The following is a 26288-nucleotide window of genomic DNA, read 5'->3' on the forward strand; positions in this document are numbered from 1 at the left end:
TCCGTGGTTTGACTGAAGATTTCATGTGTTGACAAGGATCAAACAGACTGGTTCCTTGTCAGCACAAGTCCCTGAGCATTAGGTCCTTCTTCTGGGAAACAAACCATCACAAGGGACCAAAAACACATCACCCTCCATGCAGGCTCCTGGGACAACACTTGTGATTTCACCTGACCCCTCTCAAAGTTATCTGAAGAGAGTAACTGATTTCAGTCAAGAGGCCAAAGGGCTGTATGGGATTTGGGCCAAAGAAAACCTCACTGCAGATGGCACTGTGTGCTCACAGGAAAACAGCTCAGGGTCTGGAAGTGAAGCACTGCACTCTGATGAGAGCAGTCTGTCTTCTCATATTGGATTGAACATCTTTGCCTCCTTTAAGATACACTGAACTTTCTTTCAAGAACCAACCATGGCAACATCTTGCAACAGACACACAAACATGTCCCGGAAGAGACTGGAAAGCAGGAGCAGACTGGAACATAAAAGCAGCAACAGTCATTCCTCTCCAAAATCCAGGAGACCCCATGAGGTCCTGAGCCCTTTTAATGGTGCCAGGGTACCATGCCAAAGTATACAAATACTTCTGTACGCAAGGGTCTCTCCAGTGAAAAGGAGTGGATGGCTTCAGTGGGACCATGGGGAGCCATAGGCATTGGTCAAATAGGTCCCATACAATACACTAACTTTTGCTGACCTTTGGCTGGTGGTGAAACCTCAGCTCAGACTAGTCCCTGCTGTGGTCTGGGAGGGGATCATATCTTTCTGCCACATTATCTGTGTCATCCACCTGCTTATTACCTGCTGCACTTCACAACAGTGTGACTGCCACAGTGCCAGTAGCCATACAGGCAAAGCACTGCACAGGCAGGGCACTAAGAGCCCCACCCTCCCTGTATTCAGTAAACAGTAGTTTCTTACAGAGCCAGAGGGATAACAAAACGGTTTGGGCTGAAGGGACCTTAATGAATATCTTGTTCCAACCCTCCTCCCATGGGCAGGAACACCTTCCGTAGGACCAGGTTTCTCAAAGCTCCATCCAATCTGGACTTGAGCACCCCCAGGGATAGGCAATTTCCCCGAGTAATCCATTCCAGTGCCTCTCCACCCTCGCAGTAAAGAATTTCTTCCTAATATCTAATCTAAATATGTCATTTTTCAGTTTAAAGTTTTTCCCTCTTGTCCCATCGCTCTCTGCTTGTGTCAAAAGTGTCTCTTGTAGAGAGACTTTATCTTGATCTTTCTTGGAGATGTTCACCAGTGCTTGTTTGACACAGGAGAGCAAAGGACAAACCCAATTCTCCCTCCTCACCTAACGCCAAGGTCCAGCCTACAAGCACCTCCAGCACAAGTCTGGAGGGAGTTTTTCTCTTGCCTTCCCTTCTACAGATCAGATAATCCAACACAGAGAAGGGCTTGGGCAGGCAGCTAAGGCAGCAAGGACAGGGAAACACCACAAAAGAGAACAGTGATCTAGAATGAGTCTGAGAGATTAAAAAAATGACCTAATGCTCTCACAGATCAACCACTTGTTCTGAAAACCTTGGCACAAGCACCCTTGGTCAGCATTACACATTCCATAACTCATCCAGGCATCCCCAGTGATCACTGAACCCTGAAAATTATATCCTGGGATCCTGCTCTGGACTCTAGGGCCCCACCACTGACCTTCAGACTCCAGAAAGTGGTACTGATAGTGGCTTTTGTCTACCTTACCTCAGCATTTGTTAGTGTGGGGTGATAATTGATTTGGAGGAGACTTGCAAAGGCACGTGGGAGCACAGGAGGGAAAGTGAGAAATGTGGGTTAAATGAAGTTAGAACAAGAGTATAAGCAATGAGACAGCTAGATGGAAACATAAGGAACTTCACTTCTTTCAGCCTCAAGGTATAAGAATAGCAATTAGAAGATGATGAAAATGATCAAAATAAGTACTTTCCTCCCACACACCCTAGTGCTTCTCACAGACACAGAATGATGCTGGCAGGAAATAAAAACACAAAGGTGGACACAGAGCTAATGTTTGCAATAAACATCCAAAAATGCTAAAGTTAACGCTAACACTGGTGTCAGAGAACAGACAGGCCTTCTGGTAGATGCTACCAGAGACTTACATGGCCAGGACACTCACCTACATGTCTGCTTCTCCTGGGATGTTTCATCCAGGTTTAGGCTCTGAGGAAAAGAGGACCACTTGGACCAGGTGGTGGACATCCAACTGAAATACAAACTGTGCAACCCTAAACTCCTCACCTGTAGTCTCCCTAAAACCTCTATCAGCCTTTACACCCTTTTCAGTGTCTTCTCTGTCTTACAAGCCTTTGGTTCTTTTCCCACGGCTGCTGCCACAGAGGCTGGTCTCTACTCATCCCAGATCCTGAGGGCATATTTTCTTCATCAAGGATTCCTAAGATCCCATTGCTCAAGAGCCACTGTGGATAACAGCAGCACCTGACCCTGAGAGCACACACACACACACACAGACACAGCCACAGACATACACACACGCTGGAGGGGTGTTCCTGCCCAATTTGAACTCTGTGCACCACTGATAGCATAACAGAAGCTCTGAGTTTATTTCTATTAAACTCAGCAGAAGCTTATCCTGTCTTCCTGCTCCCACCTCACCAACATTTTGGGTAAAAATCTGGTCTTCCAGTGCCTATTTACTTATGGAGCCCACCCCACCTTTGTTACTGCTCTTGTATCTGATTGTAATGCTCAGATCACATCTCTCCACCAGGCTTTGCTATATTTCAAGTGCTGCCACAATGCAACCACTTGAAAAGCATAATTTTGGAGACACAGACTGTGATGGCAGAGCACTTCACTGCTGAAGCACCAGGTCTCTGCTGCCTCTGGGAAATGGCTGCTTGGAGCAGGCTCCCAGAACCAGCACTCGTCTGCTGTCATACCCTGCTGAGCAGCACACAATTCACGTCAGCACAGAAGCTGCTGTGGGAGGACAGGCTTGCACAGACACACTTTGACATTTGACGGCAAAATATCAGAGCTGACATGCAGCCATCTCCCATCTGTCTCTCCAGCACTCTGGCTGCAAAATGAGGCTCTGGCTCCAGCAGCAGCACAAGCTCTTGGGTGGGCTGTGGCCACCAGAGACCCTGCAGCAGACAGATGCCTATCCTGCCTGCACCCACAAACTACTCCCAGCATCAGGCTCTGAGGTGCAGGATCACAGGTGACATGCAGACAGCTCCTGCCAGGAGACATTCTGATGGCTTCTGTAGGGATGGGCATGACATTTTGTGCTGTAGCTATTCCTTTTCTCTCCCTTGCAACCTCTCCTGGCTTCCTCTGGACTTAGGGGTGCAGGGAGGTTGATAACAGCACTGCCAGTACAAGGATTGTTCAGTTCCCAACACCAGAGCATCCTCCCTGGCTGCACCATTAGCTGACCTTTATTCTGGAAGACTGTAAGTGTCCTTCCTTTTCTTCCTCAGGGTCTGCTATGCTGGGATTGACACTGGGGAATAAAATGCAAGCAGACCAGTTTCAGATTTTGCTGGTTTTGATCAGTTCTTCATAAAGCACTCACTTCCCTTTTGCAATAGGAAATTTAGAGATGTAGATAGGCAGTTCATACCTAAACATTTTTTGCCAAATCAGTTCATTCTTCTTATTTGTTGTCCTGAATCCTGCTCAATGATACACACAAGAGCAAACACAGCAACCAGCACTGATTCCTGCCTAGAACAGAGTGTAATAGCAGTGCGAGGCAGGTAGGCATGGAGGGAGTACCACAACTCTAGACACGTCTGTACATCAGCCATTTTATTTTCAAATGTCAGAATTCTTGCCTTCTCCATACTGACACCATCTGCGGCAGCATGGCAGATATGGGTTGTTTATTCAGGGAGCTCTTCCTTGAGGTGCTAAGGTTTAACCAGAGAAGGTGAGGGCCACATTGTGAATGCTTCATTCCAAATAGGATAACACAGAGCAGGAAAAACAGCTTTTTCTGAGACACCTGCATTTACTCATGAATGATTGTACCCCCATAGAAATAAATACACACAACAAAAACCCCTTAGCTGCAGCAAAACTCTAGGTAAAAAGCAGGTGAGTGATGAGCAACAAAGGATGGTTCAGCACTGATCTGAGAGCCACCTATCAGGGCACATCTGAGTTTTAGAGAGGAGGCAGCATGCTGCAGGTAACAGAAGCATGCAGCATCCTTTGGGGTCTGTACTCCATGCCTTTTAAGTCCTTGCTGACCACCACACAGAGGCCCTCAAATCCCTTTCCTGTCATGCCCCTAAGACTGAGGACACTGTGTTAATTCAAAGGTGGTTGGTGCAGATTCATGGCTCCTCAGCCTTGGGTACTAGCTCCTGCCTCTGCAACGCTGCTAAGAAGATGCAGAAACCACCAGACCTGCCTGCAATTGCCTCCAAGGGCTGATGAGTTATGTGTGGTGGCTGTACACTTCCAGGGATACTCTGAAATTTATTACATCAACAGCCACAATTTTGGAGTTCTAGAGCTGAATCCTTAATACTCTGCTGTGTTCAGCGCTGTCCCCTGTACACACATGGGGCGACATGGCTTAGCTCACAGTAACACAGGCTTCCTCATAAAATGTAATACATTGGAGGAGGCAGGCAGAGATATGAGAGATAAATGTGATTTTAATGTAAAAAGATTGCACATAGAGCACAGAGGATGAGGAAGCAGGCACAACATCATCAGAACTGTCAGCTGGAGGCAATGCTAGATTTTTGGAGGACATATTTTCTGAGCAGATTATTATTTCTACAAACCTCAGTCACTTCATCCATGAAACTGAGTGTCCAAAGGAAACATCTAACTGTGAGGGTTATTGCTGACTCCTTCTGTATGGCTATGGTTTCACTGCCATCATCACCTTCCTCAGACAGACCAAAATTCATCATGTCATTCAAGGGTGAAATATGCAAAAACAAGGTTAAAAGCTAAGCGTTCAGTTTCACAGAAGAAGCAGAAAAAAATTCTTTTGTATTAGAGCTGCTTGTTCTTTGAGGGTTGTTCCCTGACTCCTACAATGCATTTGCATTAACATGCCTGAAGAAACCTCACAGCCCTACAAAACAAGCACCAGCAGAAATGCTGCAAAAAGCAATGGTTTTTGTGACTTTGCAGACAAAGGCACAATACAGACATTTCCTCTTTGCTCCACAGGGAGATATATTTTCAGTTTACTCCCTGTATGTCTATCTCCAGGCAAAAGGGCTGGGAGATTGATCCAAAACCACCCTTCAGATAGTGTGGATGATCTCAGAGCTCACCATATCCAGCACCAATAATGCAGTTCATCCTTGCCCCAGCTCTGCCACCCCAAATGCTGCCAAGAAAGTACTGTATGGTTTTAAACAAAAATTTATTAAGAAAATTCCAGAAAACTGGAAGGCATTCAGGGAGCAGCATCAGAGAAGAGGATAAGTGGTTCAGGGTGAGTGGCCTGGGGATGGGTCTGAACCATGGGAATGAGAGGGAGGAGGTACGGAAGTCTGTAAGTTGTTGCAGGATGAGTCTAGTTAGTGGTATTTGTTTGGACACCTGTTTCTTTCTTGCCAGCTAATACATCTCTATCAAATTCACACCTTCATTAAATGCTTTATTAAATCATCCAGTGAGTTTAATGGAAAAAAAAAAAGGCATAAAAGGAAATGCTAATTGTTTGACTCATCCTAAACCTCCAGTTCTCCTTCTCTGGCTCCGGGGACTGGGAGTGTTGTCAGGGTGGTCTGCATGCTCCCAGGGTGAATATTCCAGCACATTATATTTAAAGGGAGCTGCAGAAAAATACAAAGACTAAATACTTCCTAAACTTCTGCCTGTGCTCAGGCTGATTGTAGTGCTGTGCAGTGATTCCTGAAAAGGCCACCTCCCTTTTCTTTCCACAAAGCCCTGCCTTGGCCAGGGCTTTTTCCAGGGGTTTCCAGGACAGCCTGACTAAGCCCATGATTAATGTATCATGACATCCCAGAACTATATAGGATTATGATGTGTTCCAAATAGAAACCACAGCACGTGACCATCAGTCGCAGCCCTTGTGCTACTGGTAGAAAGGAGCTGCATGGGCCAGGGGTTACCAGCACACACAAAACTAAGCAATGGGTGTAGTGTGTGTATTGCTGATGATGACACAAGCAGCGTGAGGCAGGTACTGTCTATCATCCAGAAGACAAGATGCCCCAACTGCTCCGTGCATTTAGAGTTACACAAGATATCAGAAATAGCACAAGCAGCAGATCTATACCAGCTAACAGAGGAGCCAGGACAGTGACTGAACCAGTTTCTCCCATTTCTGTGCTCCCTTGTTCTGTGACTCATCATCTGGCATGTGGCATTCTCAAGAGCCATTTACAGGCCATGACTCAGAGCATCCACTGAGGTGCTCTGGGATGGAACCTGCTCCTCCTCCTCCTCCTCCCTGCCCCAGCCCCCAGCACATATGCTCCTAATTACTTCATGCAAAACTGCAGAGAAGAGAAAGACTGATGTTTTTAGCTGTTCATATCACACAGAAATTGCTAAGAAATTAAACTGCAGATACAGTAAATCCTTTCTTATCACAGACTTTCTAGTAGCAACAGCACTAGCAGCAGGAGAGACTATGCTTGCATAGCATCTTTTTGCCTGAGCACTTTGAAAGCTTCCTGAAAATCTTACAACAGCAGAAATCACACAATTCCATTTTGAAGCACAGATCTGACTGGGTGCTGGAGCCTGGGTTTTGCAGGGTCACCAGAGCACTCAAGAACCCACAAAGAAAGAAAGAAAATCCTATAAGCATATGAAATTTTTGGGCACAGTATTCAGAGATGCCAAGACTACCCCTCCCTTAACTGTGCAGCTTTGGTCAGGTCTAACTGATCCTGACCTAATGGATGACTTCCCTGTCCATGGCAAGGGGGTTGGAACTAGATGACCTTTAAGGTTCCTTCCAACCCAAGCCATGGTATGCTTCTATGATTTGTGCAAAGCAGGGCTGCCAGCTGGTTACCTCATCAATGTGCTCCTACTGACCTGCCCAACTGAGGACCCCACGAACCAGCAGCTGCAGCTGAGTGGTCACAAAACACAGCCATCAGCTGTGGGTGAAGCTGAGTCAAAGCCAGCAGAAAACTGGACTGATGGTTTTCCTACCACCTTCTATGCCTGGGAGCTGTGAGCTCAAAACTCTCCACCACAACAACCACAGGAGGCAGGGAATAGAGTGTTTGGCTGAGAGAGTCAGGCACTGAACTCAGCTCAGATGCAGGAATCAATGCCAACACCCTGACCTGTGTCTGCACAGGGTGGAAAAACTGTTCCCTAAGTCTTTGTGCTCCCTAGGCTACATGCAATGGTGAATGGGCAGCTATTCTTATTCAGGTGTCCACTGCAGGGGTGAAGGCTCCTGAGATGACATCAAGAAGTGGAGAGGACATGATAGTCTCAACCGCACTGAAGATTTCTGGGCTTGCTGTAGGCTTTCTGGGGATCTGTAGCATCCCTATAATTAGAATCACAAAATCATAGAATATGCTGAGTTAGAAGGGACCCATCAGGATTATCAAGTCCAACTCCTGGCCCTCCATAGAGCACCCCAAGAATCACATCACTGCAGGGAAAAAAGGCTTAAAAGTGGAAAATTTAGTGAGGAGGAAAAACAGAGTTGTTTTCTCTCAAGACAACCTGGCACCTGGGGGATGCTAAGACTATTCTGTGTTGGAAATTTCATATATTGTGTTTGCTTTGTGTTGTTTTCTGTCTGTCTTGAGAAATTGAATTTCTGTAGAAGACAACAGAATGCTATCAATTATTTAAATCTCATATTTCACATGCTTGGGCCTCACTGTTGGAAGAAAAAGGGATAAGCAGCTTGGAGGTTATAGAAAACACAGAATTGTGGAGCACTTCACATGGGCCAGGCCCTTTGAGATGTGGAGCCTGGGGAATGGACTCATATGCTTCTGGTCCCTGCTAAGATGGAATAAGCTTAGCAGTGTATGTGTCCCCAGCTGTTTTTGAAATCTTCCAGACAGTGAGGAGATGGGATAAATCTACTCTTTGCAATTCAGCTGTGGTTTGTGGTCTCCTTGATTACTGGCATCTATCAGTTCACAAAACCCTGCACCATGCTTTGGAAAGACCTCTCAAAGAGAAGTTACAAATCACTTGCATTGGATTTTCTTCCCTAACCCTTACTGAAATCTGGCTTCAGGCAACAACACTGTGTTAGCCAGACCATGGCAAAGCAGATGACCTACTTATCCAAAGCTTATGGGAGGATAATTTCAGGAGCAACATTCATCTGCACAGAAAAAGCACGTCAGGCCAGCTCTACCTCAAGCAGTCCTGTATCTTCTGCCACCTTAGTGACTTGGGAGAAAAAATACAAGCTAAGTCCTAAAATGGACAAGGAAAGTCTGTCTTTACTGTGAACAAGATCTTGCTGCAGTACAGCTCAGCACATCCATACAGACTTCAGCCACTCTGTGGCTGTATATCTTCCTTATTGCCTTCTTTTTGTGCAGACTAAAATCAGCATTGCACTTCTGTCCAGACTATGCATTGCAGGAATCACAGCTGCAGAACAATCCCTGCCAGAACAAAACCTCACCCTGCAAGACAAAAGCATTAGTGACCACCTGAAAAAGCCTGACAAATAAAGAACTCATCCTTAAGACAACTCAGTAAAAAGAGGCTGTAAAAATTATGTTTACAGTCTCTTCACCTCAGAGTGCCACATATGTAGGAATGACTCTCAAGTGAAAAACAAACATTTCTGGGATGGAGGGTTTCAGATGTACAACCTCATGAAGCACAATAGCAGAAACAGAACAGACAGTAAAAGTGACTACAGGGGAGTCAAGTAAAACCACAGCCAGGCCAAGCTCTTAAAATAAAAAAATATCACCCCACAAGCCACATTAAATAAAGCAGCTAGAAATGTCAAAAAGTGCCAGCAGGATTATTTTCAGACTGGAAAATAATTGCTGTGCTGTGCAATGGTTTGCTGCTATATCCCAGTGAACAGGAGAAGCAGTGCAGGTATGGCATTACCTAGGAGTGATGGACATCTGATCTTCCAGGCAGCCTGAATGCCTGCATCTGCAAAGCTGTATTAAATGATGCAATCCTACATGGAATTTAATGCACACTGCGTGCAAACAAATCAGGAGCACCAAAATCGGGCACAAACAGAACACATCCCAGCAACAGCCTGCTTTTACTCAATGTTCCTCTTCCACACTGCACAATCTAAATGGTTTTTCTATCAGCAGCTGTGACTGACAGCTGACTCCTGCTAAGGCTACATGAGACTTTAACCCTTCCTAGCCCTAGGCTGTCCTACCAAGATCAGAAGAAACACAGGACAACATTTTCCTGTGTCTCTTCTGCAGGAATACACAGTGGTCTGGAGGCTGGCAACTCCCTGATTTGGGGCTGATAGCATTGTACAAAGCAAAAAAGCTCAGTAGCCCAATAAAAGCAGCATCTGAGGAGTTAGTACATAAGATTTATCCTGCATTCTGAAGGATACTAAGACCACATATAATATAAATGTCGTTATTATATTATATTTACTTTAATATATATAATTATACATAGAAATACATTATATAGATAATATATTAATACATGCATATATATGATAATAACACTGATACCCAAATGCTTTTAGACCACAGGCTGGATTTTACAGTCTTTTGAAGGCAGCTAGAGAAAAAGATTGCTTAGCACTCATATTTGAAAATGGGAACTGCCTGATTACTGTTAAGATCATGCATTTATTGACCCTATTTTTGGCCAGGTACCTGAACAAACCGGTTCTCTGCAATCATGTCTGAATCTTATTTCAGCAGAGTTCAGTGTGGGTAAAAATAAAAAAGGCAGAATTATTCCTGGGATTTGAGACAAGAAGTATCTGATGAAGTAACAAATCCTTGGGCCATAGTGAGACTACCCAGTCACAAACAGCTTCCTTCATTTGGGAGTAGTTTACATTCCAGAGCAGGTTTCATAACCTGCCCACTGAAATTTACAAGACTATACAATCATCCCTCAGTGTCCCTTTTGTTTTTTGGAATTCTTGCAAATTTTTAAAGCTTGTAACTTCCTGAACCAGTGCCTTCCACTCCAAATGACAATGTCTCACTAGTAGTTATCTGTCTGTACTTTTGAACATAGGGATATTTAACTTCATTACTTGTCCTTGGGCTAGGGCAGGGAGAGGATCATATTTTCTACTCAATTTGCCAACTTTCAGTGCCAAGATTTCTTTTCTGGTCAAGCACAAGAGTATTCCCAGATCCTTGGTCCGATTACCAACCTCTCTCCAAGTCTCCTCCTGATGTATGGGTGTGTTTGTATGTTCACATGGCTGGCAGCAAGGGAGAGCTCAGGAGATTCTATATGAAACCACAATATCAGTTTATATAACAGAATATTTTCCACACAGCAGAACTAACAAAAGGCAAGCCAGAATCTTAATAAAATACTTACGAAGCAGACCAAGCACTCGTAATGATTACACATACTTTCCTTCTGAGAGGGAAAGTATCCCTTGTAGGGGCTGGCAAACCAAACCAAGCTCAGTTTGTAAAGATGTATCCAGGACAGTTTATTTTAGGATATCATTCCACAAGACAGCTCATGTGCTAATTAGGCTTGGAGTGACTGGGCTCAACAGAGCATTAAGGGTAAACTAAATCTGATAACCCTGGCTTAACCAAGGCCTTCTGCTGATCATGTTAGGTCACACAAACCTATTGACTAGAGGGGAAAAAAAAAAAAAAAAAAAAGGAAAAAAAAAAAAAAAGGAAAAAAAAAAAAAAGGGATGATCCTTGACTCTCTACTGGGAGAGCAGTCAGAGTTCTGAGAGACTCACCAAGTCTACTGACAGGATGGCCAGGTTGGTGGGGCTTTGAGCAACCTGGTCTAGTGGGAAGTGTCCCTTGCCCAGGGGGGGCTTGGAATGGATGGGAACTTCAGGGTCCTTTCCCACCCAAACTATCCTATGATTCTGTGAGCAGTCTGCTTTTAGTCACTTCAAGAGTGTTTAAGAGAACTGAGGAGACACTTTAAGACTGCAGACTCACAGATCTTTGCAGATAGGACATGTTCACATTTCAATATCTTCGTTCTTGAAGCTGTTGCATCCTTTCTGGACTATTAGTCTCAGAGAAAACATGTAGCTGAGACAAATGTTTGCCTGTGTTAAACCCTTGCAGTGAGATGGGCCTTAACAAAACCACAAGGTTTTAAAGCTCTGCAACTTCTGAACACGTACTATAAATACACTGGCTAGTCTTATTCACAAGAATGCCAAGCCATTTGGGAATACTGCTGGGCTTTGAAGTTTGAAAGCAAGATTCATGGACTAATTAATCACAGTATGTGAAAAGTATTCATATTATCAGTTTCAAATAATCCTCCTTAATTTCCTGGAGTACTTTCACATTGCAATCAGGGCACCTCATAAATCATTATTTTCTTTCTCTAGATTGTTCAGTATTTCATATCACAAACCCCACAGTTTCCCATTTACCACAAGTAACTTCCATTTTTTCAATCTCTCTTCTTAGGAACATTTTCCAGGGACTTGTTCAGTTTCCTAGGCAGTTTCTCAATTCCGTCCAGCTATGCATTCATGCTTCTGAGCTGTAGTGACTAATTTCACACAGTTTTCCAACTGGCAGTGGGATTACAAGCAGTAAACTAGATTTCCATTCCATTTCTTATGTACCTTAACATCCATATGTGCATGCCTGACACGTAATGTCCCTTATGACCAGGGTGACATTCAGTTACTTTCCACAGTTTAATGATAACAGTTTAATGAGCTGGAATGCATTTAATCAGTTTAATAATTTTGAATCTGACAAAGTGTCCTTTCGTGACTATCTTCTCTTACACACACTTATGTAACTTAGCACCAAATTTAAAAATTCAACTATTACAACAAGGCTAGCCTAGGAGAAATTAGGGGATTTTTTTTAACGTATCTGTTCTCTAAGGAAAGGAGTTTCTTTCCCCTCATCTCTGGAGTGTGTGTTTTGGAGCTTGTTCTCTCAGGCTGCACAAATTCTCAGCATGTCAACTTGCAATTTTTCTTTGAGGTCCCCCAAGAGATAAAAGGGTCCTCAAAGTCTTACTAGGGTCTGGGCTGAGGGATATTTCTCCACAGTGAAATTTGCTTCACTAAAGCAGTGAGGTGTAGCGACCTGCTCCCTTGATAAAGAAGGTTCCCCTTTCATTTTGATGGGCAGGCTGAGAGGTTATTGTGGTTTTTATTTTCAACCTCAATTCATGCCAAAGGGAAAGCAGAAACAAGGCACTGTACCAAAATCCTGGTTGTTGAAAGTGCTCTGGTACAGAACAGAATCACTCCGCAGTGCCTCTGGGACAATTAGAAATGCATCATTTAGTTTGGGGTTTTTCTCAACCTTGGGTACCAAATCATGTTGCCAGCAGAAAGTGTGGAAGAGGTCAGGGTTATGGAGATGGAAATATTCTGTGGAGTCTCTGAAACTTTTGCAAAGTCACCAAGAAAACCGGAGATTACAGAGAGCCCAGTGGATCAAAAATTACTCTCAACCTGATATGGCCAAGCATAAATTGAATGGTTGTGGCTGGAGCACTGCCACCTTTGTGCAGTAACTACGCCCATGCCACTGCCTGTCAGTGCCAGGACACATCTATTTTCCTGCAGTTCCCCCCTTCCTCCTCTCCTACTGTGCTATTGACTGGCTAGCCCTCCTGACCAGGGTCAGGGATGCCTGAGGTCACCCTGTGCTCCACGCTGCCTCACCTCTTCTCTGACCCAGTACTCCACCAAAACTAGCCACTCTGAGGAGCACATGGGAAAAAACAGGCTGTCAGGCTCACTGTGACAAGCAGTCACTACCTCCACAGTGCTTTATAAATACAGTAATTATAAATAGCAAGGGCCTATGGAAATGAGGCATATGACACGGGGCTGAAGGAAGAGGAGCTCTCCTCAAGAGCATTCCAAGCACTACAACCTGCAGTTGTAGGGAGACTGAATCTCAGCAGTAGGGTAAGTTAGATACCATTGACAGTGGACAAGTGACAACAGCTTGTTGCCAGTAGGAAATGGCTAAGTGTAGACTCATGCTGCTATCCTCTTGCTGGTTTTCTGAAGGGACTGCTCAAGCTAAGACATACTTGGGCAAGAAACCCCTTAGAGGCCACTACAGCAACTCACAGGAGACCAAGTGGTGAAGGTGAAGTCGATCAGAATAAGCCTAACCCCAGGCATATGTGTCACTCCAGTATCAATTATCAGAATGAATTAGGAAACTAAGGAAGATACACTGTGTGGGCCAACAGCATCCTGGGACCAGAGATATGAAATATTTACTCCTCCCACTGGATCTTCTTCTTGTGTGGGCTTATCATTTTGCCACCTAAATTACTGGAAAAGGTTTGAGGGTGGGATTACAGGGAAAAACACCATGTAAGCAAACACTGTAATGAACATGCCTGCCAAGAGCAGAAAATTGCACTAGCACAAAAATCAAGACAGGTCATTCTCCCTGCTAAGAAGGGCATATGGGAGTACAGCTATGCTATCTGAGCTTCCACAGGAGCTTCCATGTGACAATGAAGCCTGAGGCATGCATCCCGGCTCTTTGCCATGGGAACCCCAGAGAGGGAGCAAAAGAAGTTACCTTGCCAAAAAACCCAGGTGAATTGGGCCTATAGGCAAAAGCAGGCAAAGTAGCCATGTGGCTGGTCCTACACCAGTGTAGGCAGACCATAAGAGAGATGAACAAGCACACTGAAAGCATTTAGGGCATGTTCTTCCAGAAGCAATGGCAGCTACTGTGAGTTTGTAAAAAATAAGGTTTGGTTCTGGAGTAAAACTGATGAGATTAGTATAATTGGGTAGGTAGCAAGGACCCTAGTCTGAGGTAACAGAGGGTCTGAGGAAAATACCAGGTGAAAACCTGCTATTTGCCACAGTTTTCCATGCAGGCTCTAATGAATATTTTTTTCCCTACAACTCCCAAAGCAGAAACTTCCTTCTTCCCAAAAAGGAACTGCCAGCATTCATAAACTGTGAGATATCTCTGATACTGTCCCCAAAAGCATAACAGGGCAGTGACAATTGTTCTCTGCTTCCAGAGAGCATTTTGTGTTGGAGCACAGAGTGGCAGTTTGGTGGCAAGGCCAGTTTTCCTATCACTTGCCAAGGGTCAGTACAAAGGCATTGCTAATACGACTCAAATATTGATTATTTATCACTCAAAGGTACTACCAGCCCAATAGCCTCAGCACTGTCCAAAAACCAACACACGTCTCTCTTCCAAGAGTCCAAACCTAGAACTTGAGCCTGAGCAAGAAGTTGCCATCAGCCACATTACGGCCACTCACCAACATTACAGCTCTGCTTTCCCCCTCCATCCCATTTACAGCAGTTAACACACACTGTGGGTTTTGGTTGGGTTTTTTAATCCCACTACCTGTAAATTTAGCAACCCTCAGCCTTGCCCACTTGCATGTGTCTCAGGAGTAGAAAAAAAATACTGCCTACATCATCCTGAGGCTACAACACAGCCATGGCGAGGAGACAAAGAACTTGTGGGCCAGCCTGCTTTTGTGTTCATCTTAACATATATGTCCTGGCTTTGACCCACTTTTTTCAGAAAATCAATATTAAAATTATTTTCACCAAGAGAGAAAACTGAAGCAGAATCAGAGACCAGGGGTATTTTGATGGCCCATTTCTTTCTTATAGGAGAGTAACCAACTTTGAGATGTGAGGGCATGCAGGGAACCTGCTTGGCAGACAATAACAATAATGGCAAATGCCCACTAAGGCTCATTAGCAATACAGCTGTCATTGATCACTGCTATGGATTTCATCCCCTGCCAGCCAAGCTCTCTCAGCTTCTTCAAGCCTTATTCTGCAGCCTCTCGCACAGTTGGAATGTGTTGGTGGGCTTCTGGCTCTTTTGGGCTTATGGTCTGGCCAGAAGCACTTTATCCACATCAGAACACTGGCCATGAAGCAGCAGAGGTAGGAGACAAGCAAGGTTTGCCACTACCAGTCACATTCCAATGGTTCCCACAAGTATGAGGACAAAATCTTGTCCAGTATGGGCCTTGATTCCACAGCTGACAGGAAGGTACTTCCCCTCCAATCCTCCACCTCTCAACTACCAGCAGAGATCTTCACATCACTTACTTTGGATTTTCTTTTATTGGGTTCAACTATCAGAGTTTTCACCCAGCGCCCATGATACCGAAATTGCTTTGGAATGAACATCTCAAGCTGACCCAGTTTATATTAAACAGAATGGTAAAAAGCAAACAGAGCTGTAATGAAACCTTTTTAATGAGCAGATCTCTGGCACATCAGAGCAAACAGTTATAATACCAACAAGAACAAACAGCTTGGAGAAGTACTACAGAAAATACTTTGAATTTTAGTAAAAAAAAAAAAAAAATCTAGACTCACCAAAAAAGATGAGGAGATTAGAAGAGAAAGGCTCCTGATCAACCACACCAAGAAGGATATTAGTGGTAAAAAAGTCAGCATCTTCAGTGCTGTTTTGGCAAAACAAATATTGAAACTGCAGCAATAAGGGGTTGGATAATACAAGGGGAAGAAGGTGCAGAGAAGGAAATGAGCTTTTGACTTGAATCAAATTCAAAAATATGAAAGCACGCAAATCAGAAGAATATTATAATCTTGATTCCAGAACAATTAAGGAATAGCTGGTTGATTGCAGCTGGCAACTGCACTATTGATAAAAATACCCATTAGAAAAGAGAGGAAGAAGGTGAAACCATGTGGCTGACAAATATTAAAGGTAAAAGTCTTTAGCTGTTCTGCAAAGGTTGGGAAAGTGACCTATGTCAGATTTATCAACCTGCCCTTACTATTACATAAGTCTTTCAGAAAACACCAGAAAAGAAAATAAGACAGGGAAATAAATTAAAAACAGGTCAAAGCACAAGAAGGGGTTGCAAAAGTCAGAGTATTATCTGGGTATCAGGAACCATACCAAAGTGAGATTTTGACTCACCAGGAACATCTGACTGAAAGAAAATTTAGATGTCTGGGGCTAAAAATTTGTTCTTTGCTCAAACAGCCTCAGACACCTGACTGGCAGTAATGGAGCTGTGGGCAGGCCATTCCTGAATTCACAGCATATTCTCTTCGGCCACCTGCACTTTCTGCAATGCAGGTCCAGGTCCCTCTTATCTAGAGATCCAGCTGCACTTTATCTCCATCATCTGCATCAATGCAGTGAGGAAGATACAGTCCCATGGATGATTTCAGTCAGCTCCAGTCACCAGAACCTCTTGCTCATCTTTCAAGCATCTCAATGCAGAGATTATCTGTGCAATCTCACTGCTTAACAGATGTTCTTGTAAGAGTGGTACCTACTAGCCAGGCACAGCCTGTATAGCCTGGGGACATTCCCACCCCATACAGAGGAGGCTGCATCCCCTTCTTTTTATTCCTTTAGGTGAGCATTGTACACACAAGCCTTATACACATGAGTTTTCTTCCACATGCTGATACAAGCATGAGTGTCCTGTACATTCTGTTGCACATCCTGTCCTCCAGCCCATGATGTGCTGCACACAGTCATGCTGTTGTTACCACCACCCATCTCCCAAAGGAACCTGCTCTGCAGCAGCACCACAAACCCAGTCTGGTGCACATCTGCAGGAGACATCCCACTCCCTGCTCCCATCAGCCTGAAAGGGACGGATTCTGGGAGACACAGAGAGGTTTTCCCAGGTCCAAGAGCAGGACAGATGTGAGAAGAAGCTGCAGTTCAGGAAGCCTTATGTTGCTTCCAGGACAGTGTCATCGATATGCAAGACGGCAACATGCCACTTTGAGATTTTGCTGGAAGCTCTCTCCTCCTCACCTGGCACCCTGCACTGAAACTCTGGGTTTGCCTTCATCACTGGGTATAAAGGCTGTGGAACCTTGTCACTCCATAGGGAAGAGAGGAATCAACCAAATGAGAACCTGCAGTATCAAAATGGTTCCTCCAGAGAACTACTGCAGAAAAGGCTGTGCTGAGGATCACCCCCACCCCCACAAACCCTGCAGGGCTGCACACAGCACTAAGCGTCTCGCGGAACACAGTGAGAGGCTGGAGAATGACAAGAGAAACAACACATTTGCATTCCCTGACAATGACAACCCTGAATTTCCCCTCTGTGTGCTCTCCCACTGGTCTCTGACCCAAACCTCCTGCTCCCCCAGCTCTGCAATGCCTCTCATCTGCCTACTCTCCTCACAGTTCCTCTGCAGCTCTGCTAAACATCTACCATTTTATCTACATTTTTCCTGTCATCCTGTTGCTCTTTATAGGCCTAAAAAGCTTTGTCTGAATTTTTCTTGAGTCACTGGCAAATGGGAAAAAATTTCTGTAAATAGGTAAGACCTGCCAAGCTCATTCTTTAGCAACATTGGTATAAAAGGCTGCAGGTGTGTGGAGATAAAAATACAGATCTCTACTTCCCTTGTACTCTAGTACACCTTTATGACACCCATCAATCCTCACCTTGTATGATATGTTACTCTGTGACTCCTATTTACTTCAGATTCACCCAAAATCCTGCAATTGCAACCCCACATGCTCAGCACTTTCAGTAACTCCGAAAGACTGAATCTGCTGTTCTATTATCTCCTGTTATGACATTCCCATTTGCACATTCCCCTACAGTCACGTCATTTTAACACATATACCAAAATCTCATTCTTTTATACTTTTGCTTTATTGTTCTCGCTGTCATGCTGAACATTGCCCCTCCAGCATCTATATCCCTATCACACATACATCCTTCTCTTTGTTCAAACCCTTCTCCTATTTGCAGAGGCAATTTAATGGAAGGATCGTGCAGAGGGTGGGGGAGGGAGGAAAAAGAAGGAAGGCAGGGAGGGAAAAGAGGGATTTGGCTATAACAAGACCATGTAATTAAGCTCCAGTAACTGGTACCCAGCCCGGATCCCTCATTTCAGTAATTAAAAGCAGAAATTCCTCCATTCCTAGATAACCTTTCTCATCTGATCTGTGAAAAGAAGCAGGGAGAGTGCATCCATTTACACAGCCAACACAGACACACCCTGGCAACACAAAGGACTCCAGCCTGCCAGAGTCTGTGTATCACTTAGCAAAAAGACAGCATTTTACATGCCAGGATATTTACCCTAATGCCTTTTGAACAAATAATTTACCAGTATTTAGGGGAAGGAAAAAAGAAGGGATAAAAAAACGCCCAAAAATAAGGCAAAAGGCACAGTGACAGCAACCTTTCCTCTGTCTGAGCCCTTTGTCTCTGTCTTTTCATGGAAGCACTGTCCATCAAAACAGCTTTTGAGCTGCACAGCAGCATCACCGCCAGGGATGCACAGAGAGCATGGTAGCTGGCGGGACCACAACAATCAGTGCGGGCTTGGCTGTCATGGCAGGCACAATGGAGAGCTGTGCAGAGGCACTGCCAGGGCAAAGCACGACTCGCCTCAGCACAGCCAGCCCCGGACATGACAACTGCTATTTCACAGCTACAATGGACAAACACACATTCTGCACAGCAGCCACAGCCTCCTTGCTCACTCACATCCATGACAGCCACAGCAAGCTCCAAAGCAATGCAGCCTCTGAGGAGACAAAGCAACCCTAAAATCCTTAAGCTTCACCAGCTAGCTGGCATCCCCCGCAAAAACAAACCGGCCACCGAGCGGCCTGAAAACCAGCAGCACAGCTGACACCCACCCCCGTAATTCGTCCATCTCACCTTTGTACAGATCCTTCGTCCCCCGCTCCCTGTCAGCGAACACACCCAGCTCCGGCAGTCCTGGGCGCTCAGATTCCAGAAGACTCCGTGTTCTCTCACCAGGATGCTGTGGGAAACACAGAGTCAATTTTTTTTTTCTGATTTTTTTTTTCTTCACAGCTGCATCCTTGGCAATGCAGAGGGTCTGCGCAATCACATCTCCGATGCTGCTGCTGCTGCTGTGACGTTGCTGCGTGTGAAGGAGCAAGCATGCCCACAGCACTGCCACTTCAGCTCACAATCAGTCCCTGTGGAACCTTAGACAAGGCAGGGGATGGGAGGGAGCAGAAAAGGAGGGGATGATGGAGGATTGATTCTTACAGAAACAGGGAAATCAGGTAGGCAGCATTAAGAGAAATAAAAAGATCAAAGCCTGTGCCATAAAATAGAGCTGCAGCATCCTATTTTGTGATGAGACTGGATTTCGGATGTTCTGTGCTTGCAGGCTGCCTGATCTCTTCACCGTGTCTTTGCAAAGGAAAGCAAAAAGGACTGGAGTGTTCCTACTGTTGATAATGGCAGCTAGAACCCTTGGAGATAAAATGGCAGTCTGCAAAGCAATATATAGGAGAAGGAGGATGGGAAGACTGCAAGAAGTTTCCTGAAGCTTCTTTATATTTCTCTAGTGCCATGCCCTAGACAGCTTCATCAACAGTATCTGTACAGCATCCCTGAAATGCAGCCACCTCCAGAGCAAGATGCAACCACCACCACTTCCCACAGTGCTGAACCCAGGTGGCAGGGGCAGGATGTCTGCAGTCCCTGCTCTCACAGGGGACCTCAAATCAAGATCTCACCAACTCTTAGCTGCAGTTTGTGATTAAAGTACTGCCCATGACCTGGGTAAGATCCCAGCATCTCACAACCCACAGCAGATCTACCTGAAACAGGGGGTCTCCACCTGCAAAGCTCAGGCTATCTTGCTATCTTGAAGGATTTTTCCATATCTGCCTTTCCAGACACAGCTGGTGAGAAGGGGTGATGGAACTTGCTCCATAGGCAGAGTAGTGCAGTTCCTGACAGGACACAGTAGAGCTGTGCAAAGGAGAGTAGCTGTGCTTTTCTACCTGCTGGGGTGCAACTACACACCCCAGAAACTCAGCTGTGCTCTGGTTTGTGCTGTGCCAGGGCAGATATTCCTAGCACTGGAGCAGCATCCATCATGCAGTTTCTCCATAATGGATGGATCCATCATCCATCATGGAGAATTGCCCTTTCTCATCCAGCCCCATGCCTACAGCCCTGTGTAGAGGCAAGCACAGCCCAGAAATTGGAGCATCCACACTGGAAAAAGCAAAACTTGTGAGCCGCAACCTCCTAAACTGAGGTTCTGTGGGAAGTGAGCAGATCAAAGCAAGGCAGAGAAGAGGTAAAACAGTTACATGGATACAAAATTCTAAGAAATTAAGAACTGCAACATGGCTGAGTACTTTTTACTTTATGCCATGATGTACCCAAAGTGACAAACAAGTAACACAAATACAACACAGACAATACAATACTTCACAGAAGATTCTGCCTCTGGAGAGGTCAAATTTAAAAAGCTATGACATAAAAAGCTATGACAGAAAAGTGTTAGACTTACTACTGGAAGTGGCTGCCAATTATCTTAATCCAAGAACATTACAACCTTTTAAAATGTCTTTCCAAGTAACATTTAAATCTGATTTCTGTCAGAAAACCATGGGGCTGGGGGGTGGTTCCTACCAAGGGCTTCAGAGGCAGGAGTCCAGGACTCCCCCCAGCACAAAGAGGGAAAGAGAGAGAACCTTGGGCAGTACGCTGTGCAGACTGTTTGCAATGCACTGGAGCCAGCATCACAGACACAGCTCTGTTACTCACCTCCAAACCACAGTGAATGATCCCTTCACCAGTCCCAGAGGTCAGGATCCATGACCAGGTCCTTCCCAAGAAGTCAGTGTATCAGTCCTATCAGCAGCACTTCGTGCTCCCTTTGTGTCACTTTGTGCCTGCCTTTCCTGGCTTGCTGGGGACCCACTCCACCAGCTGATCCTGTTCAAGAGGTAGGGACAAGCCCCCAGGAGAATGCAAGAGTAAGGGACCTACCTCCATGCCTGGCCATTACAGCAAGCAGAAAGCCAGTCCTGGCAGGCTCTGCTCCAACCAAGCTGCTGTAAATGAGACCATTTACTGTGCTCCCATTAACGTGCAGCCACAGGACCCCTGTATGGCCAGTCCCATTGTACTGTCAGTGTTAATTAAGGCAGGCTCAAGCAGACATCTCCAGCCCCTTCAGCTGGAACAGTCAGGGAGCAACAGTGAGGAAAGAGATGGCGAGTTTCATCTGTGGAGCTCTGTGCAGAACAAGGAGCATTTGTTACCCAGGAGACTCGTTCCCACAGCAGAGAGGAGAATGGAAACTATTTCTGTGCCCTCCCCAGTCCTCCATAAGCATTGCCAATGCTGACGCCAGGAGGTATAAATGCTGGCAGGCTGAGTGCTTGCCTTCATCCCTGCCCCTGCCACAGGACACTGGCATTAACCATTCACTGACAGCAATTCCCCTCTGGTGTAGCAGACACACATACCAGAGCAGATGGAGCTGGGGGGTATTTTCTTTAAAATCAGACTGAGCAGTGAAGCAGACAAGTGGTTCCTGAAGAAACACTCCTATTTACATGTCTGTTCCCAACATAAGCATCTATACCCTCCTGCCCAAAATACATTCTGCATGTTGCCCAGATCTCAAACTCACATGGCCTCAACACTCTGCAGCGCACACCCCCCTGCTGCATCTCCCTCCCCAATCTGCTTCACTCAGCAATAGCACTAGGAACTGACGGCCTGTCCCACAGCTTTGCAGGCAGCAGGAGATCTCAGGTGCTAATTAATAAGGAAGAACAAAGTTCTTTCTTGCAGACTGTCTTCTCAGAGATGACTTCTATTTGATCACAGAGATGAGTCAGTGTAAGAAGGGGAGCATAGCTGACTCCACAGTGTCATGCAAGGAGGGAGCAGGGTTTCTGCAGGCTGGTGACTGTATTCCTTGGAGAAGGAAGGCGAGAGAGATGGAGGTGTGAAGACATGCCTGCCCCCATAGTAACAGGGGTTCCCATCTTGCTTCCTCTGGTCAGGTTCTTCCCACAGACTCCAGCACTCTGTGGTGTAGGTAGATTGGCAGGAGAAAATTCCTAATTAAGCAATATCAGTCTCACTATCACTATCCACAAGCACCCCAGGTGTTGGGCAGGATTTTAGCAATCTTGCCTCCTTACCCTGAATGCACAACACAATCTGCCATCTGTGAATTCCAGTAAAGAGGCACATCCTCCTCCCAGTCCTGGGCTGCAGCAAAGCCTACCACTTTGGGGGAGCTGCAGGTATTGCACTCACACTGGACATAAGCAGTACATGTACCTGGAGATCTTGTTGACAACAGCTAAGTCACAAATAGATCAACTGGGTGTTATAAAGCCCAATACATTTTGGTCTTGGACTTGGACTTCTTCCTTCATATACTGCGGAGGAATTGGCTGCTAAGGTCAGCACATGCCCACATACAAGAAGAACCCATTCCAGTTTTGCCACAATTGTGCAGTAAAATCACCCACCAGCTAACCCAGCCTCACGTCTATTTGCTGCAAAGCTGCTCCAGTGATGCATGAACTGGAAACAGCTCAGCCCCAGATTCTGTCTGGGCTGTAGCTCTGACATCAAGCACTATGCTAGGACAGGTCTTTAATCATCTCTCACCATCAGGTGTGGGGCACAATTTGCCCACCCTTAAAACTGCCAGGCAGCCCCAGCTGCTTCCTCCAGCTTACAGCTGTACCCCAGCAAAGGGAGCTGTCTGCCACTCTTTCCTAAAGGGTGGGCATTTTGACCAATCCTCAGTTCCTTCAGTGTGTCTATGCCTCTCAAGCAAACAGAAGGTGGCACAAGCAACAGCAAGCTCTCCATCAACAGAAGACCTGTGCCCTGCTATCTGCAGGTCCATCAACAGGAACATGCCTAGGATATACATTCTGGCCACGTGTGTAGCATGGCCACAGGGACATCTTCACCCTTTCCCATGTGCTGGACTACTCAGGAGAAAGGTGAATGCACCTCAGTGTCTTTTCACCCTGTTTACCCATTGTCTCTGGCAAAATCTATATCCCATGGCAACCCCACTCAGCACCAACACCATCCAGGCTATTTGGGAAATGCCAGAGGAAGGGATGTTGTGGTCAGAGTTGAACTAAAAGCACTGGTCTGCTCAACTGAAGCAAGGGGGAACCAGAAAAAAGGAGCCAACAGGAAAGCAGATGATGAAACTTCACATTAATTCTCATAAAGTAAAACTAAAATAATTCCCCATTCCTTCAAGTCCTGCGCTTCATGGCCAAACAACATCTCTCTGACACAGAGATTGTTACCAACATACACTTGGCATCTCTTCGGTGGGAACAGATACAGGAGCTTTTGAACAAGGAGTCAAAAATCCAAGCAGACTGATGAAAACATATGTTAGCACAGTGGAAATGCTTGCCCTTAGCCCTCACACTTCCCTGAGGGATCACCAACCAATCCACACTGAGACTGCTTTCCAAGAGGAACTGAGGACAGAGGCACAGGAGTCTGTGAGGTTTTGCCAGTCAAAAACATCTCAACATCCAGATTCACTAGCCCATCATGATGACCCTATCTCCCAGTGAGCCCTGCCCAATGCCCACAAAAGCAGTGCTGATTTCTTCAGGGCTAGCAACCCAAGGCAGGAGCCATGGCTCCAAATGAGGAAATGGCTTCACAGGAGGAAATTGTTGCTGTTTTTTAAGAAAAGTTGGACATCTCTTGTTGCTTGCTGTCTTCTAAAGAATTAATTCTCCAAGTTCAGTCCTTTGATGTTTGAGAACATTCTCTGAATTTCCAGCTTATCTTTATCCATGCACAGCTCACCCCCATTCACTCATGTTCCAAAAATGCGCTTTAACGTCAGCATTTATCCAGCCTGTGTTTAAAGTCATATAATTTGAGTTCTCTAATCACTTCACATTAGGTAGGCTTTCCATTACTTTGATCATACCCATTTCCTTCTCTGGACCTGACCCAGTTTGCACAAAGCCTTCAGAGAATGACTGGAAATGTTCACAGTCTTCCAAACAAGGTTTCCCATGCCTTAATATGCTAAAATTTCATCATCTCTGCTAGAAATGTTTTCTCCAATGTGTCAAATTAGATGATATGTATTTTTTCCGTGGCTATATCATGTTAAATGTTCACAGTCACCTTGCACATGACTCTGAGACCCTGAGTTTCCCCCCATTGTCATTTTCCCCCAGTGAGCTTCCAGACAGAGGTGAACTTTTTGCTCATTTCTGAGGCACACAGCCATGTAATTTTGAACTATCCAGTTCCCATTTGTACTGTTCTTCAAGGAATAATCCCAGCTCTTCCTGCTGAATAACACCGAACAGCTTCTGATGATGCTTCCTTAGCTTTGCGTCTTTAGGAAATATCACTATTGAAGTCTTACTTTTTGGTGTACAGAGCATTATTTCATGTCTTGAACAGCTTCCATTTTGAGGCTAATCTCCACTAACAACTTCCCTTCAGAGCAGCAGTTCCTCTTTCAACATTCCTGTTATCTTCCTCTAGTCTGCTTACTGCATCTTAGCTCTCAAGGGGTACTATGAATGGAAGAATTACACACAGATTAAAGGGAGACAGGAAAAGCACTTGAGAGATCCATTTCAGATTATTAAACAAACAAAACACTAGCAAATGTCCCAGAACAAATAGACAGGATAGGGTACTTTGTGTCCTGCTCCCACTCTTTGCAGACCATCTGCAACCACTTCTAGAAAAATCATACTGGGCAAGGTGGCTCCTCCATCCCAATCACCATCTGAATTCCTAACTTCCAGCATTGAGGTCAAATCCTTCTTAGTGCTGGCAACTGATGCTTCACTGCCTAGGAACAGAGGCCCTCACAAGCTCCATAAAAAGTCACAACTCCCAGACAGGGCTAGTGCTGGCACAGCTCTGCACAGGGCTGGGCTCAGTTCCACATACCTCCACACTACTGAGGCATCTATGGGAAAACAAAACCCTGCCCACAACCAGCTGCCTGCCTCCAGTTCTTTTGAGCTCAGGATTCTTGTATGTTTGTACCCCAAAGGAAGCTGGGGTAACAGGGAGATGTGAATCCTTTGGAATTCTGTGTGAAAGGGAGAAATGACCCTACAACCCAACTTTTGGCACACATCTTCTATTCCTAATACATAGTACTGACAAAGCAAGAGCACAAAAACGTATCTGAATGTTTCTAGACATGGGAAATCAGAACACAAACAGCAAAGCAGCTCCTGGATCATGTCTGAAGGCTTAGCTTCAGTCTGATAAACCAGACTCATAAAGCTGCACAAAAAAATCTTTAATTAAAGCAAAGCCTGGACATAAACTGAGGTTTCGGGATGTTTTAAGTAGGAGCTCAGCTCTAAGATCAAAGCTGTTTCTTCAAGCACTCACTCAGATATTGATGCTACATTTACTGGGAATATAAACTCTCACCAGTCAAAACCATGGCAAAAGAAGCAAAAAGGGTATTATTAAAAAAAAAACAAAAACAAACCCAAAAAATCAAACAAACAAAACAACCCAAAAAACAAAAGCTTTTTAATCTGGCAAACAATCACTCTGAATCACTCTGAGCACCCATGGTAACAGTGGATATAAAGGTGTTAGTGGCTTCACTCCTGTTAAAATTAGTCTTCAAAGCAGGATCAATGCTGCCCCCAAAGCATCATCTACATAAATAACTAGTTTCACAGTAACTTAATAGTTCCCCACTGCCATCAGGAAAGCCTTAAGTTGTCACATAACATAATACACTGGGGCTGGTGAACCTGGCACCCACAGCACCGCTGCATTCTGACCTCAAATAAAAATTATGTACTTCCAGCTAAGCAGATGAAAAGCTGCAGGACTGAGCTGAATCCACAGCCCTGAAATGGTTCACTGTGCACAGAGTATGCATTGCTAAAGGATGGTGACTGCTTATGGTTCCCATGATGTGCAGCAAAGTGATGTTCCCTTCCCACTCCAGGGGCATGGCGGGGCTGACTCAAAGTGAGGGTGACTGCACTGCACAGGAGGCTCATCTTACAGCAACTGCAATGGAAGGGATGAAGCAGAGAAAAGGCAAGCAGAGGACAAGAAAAACATCACTGTTGGACGAACAAGAGGCCACATCCAAGAATGGAAAAAAACATCCTTCCCTCTTGCTCAAAGCCTGAGTCATAAACATTTCAGTTTTCCAAGGCAACAGTAAGTATGAAAGCTGTTTTGGGTTTCCCTGCCCAGGGCAGGGAGGTTGAAACTAAGTGATCTTTTTAAGGTCCCTTCCAACCAAAACCATTCTATGATCATATGATTCACACAGAAAACCTTCATTAACATCACTCTGCACATGCCAGAGTCCTTCCCTGACATCCCTGTTCTGAGTAACAGCAATAGTCAAACA

The 26288-nt window shown here is 45.1% G+C and overlaps 1 protein-coding gene across 6 annotated transcripts in view; it reads right to left on the minus strand.

Annotated features, from left to right (window-relative positions):
- RUSC2 (RUN and SH3 domain containing 2) overlaps positions 1-26288 on the minus strand; it is a 57155-nt gene that overhangs the window by 17108 nt on the left and 13759 nt on the right. For 2 of the 6 annotated variants that reach the window (XM_021554675.2, XM_021554677.3), the window contains one exon: positions 18785-18890. The gene's annotated coding sequence lies outside the window, so the exon portion shown is untranslated. Of the gene's footprint in view, positions 1-18784; positions 19113-20665; positions 20771-20890; positions 21001-26288 lie in introns of those variants that run through there. The other 4 variants (XM_021554680.3, XM_021554682.3, XM_021554679.3 and 1 more) reach the window with 3 other exon arrangements.

The sequence above is a fragment of the Lonchura striata genome, chromosome Z (assembly GCF_046129695.1).
Source record: "Lonchura striata isolate bLonStr1 chromosome Z, bLonStr1.mat, whole genome shotgun sequence".
NCBI lineage: Eukaryota > Metazoa > Chordata > Aves > Passeriformes > Estrildidae > Lonchura > Lonchura striata.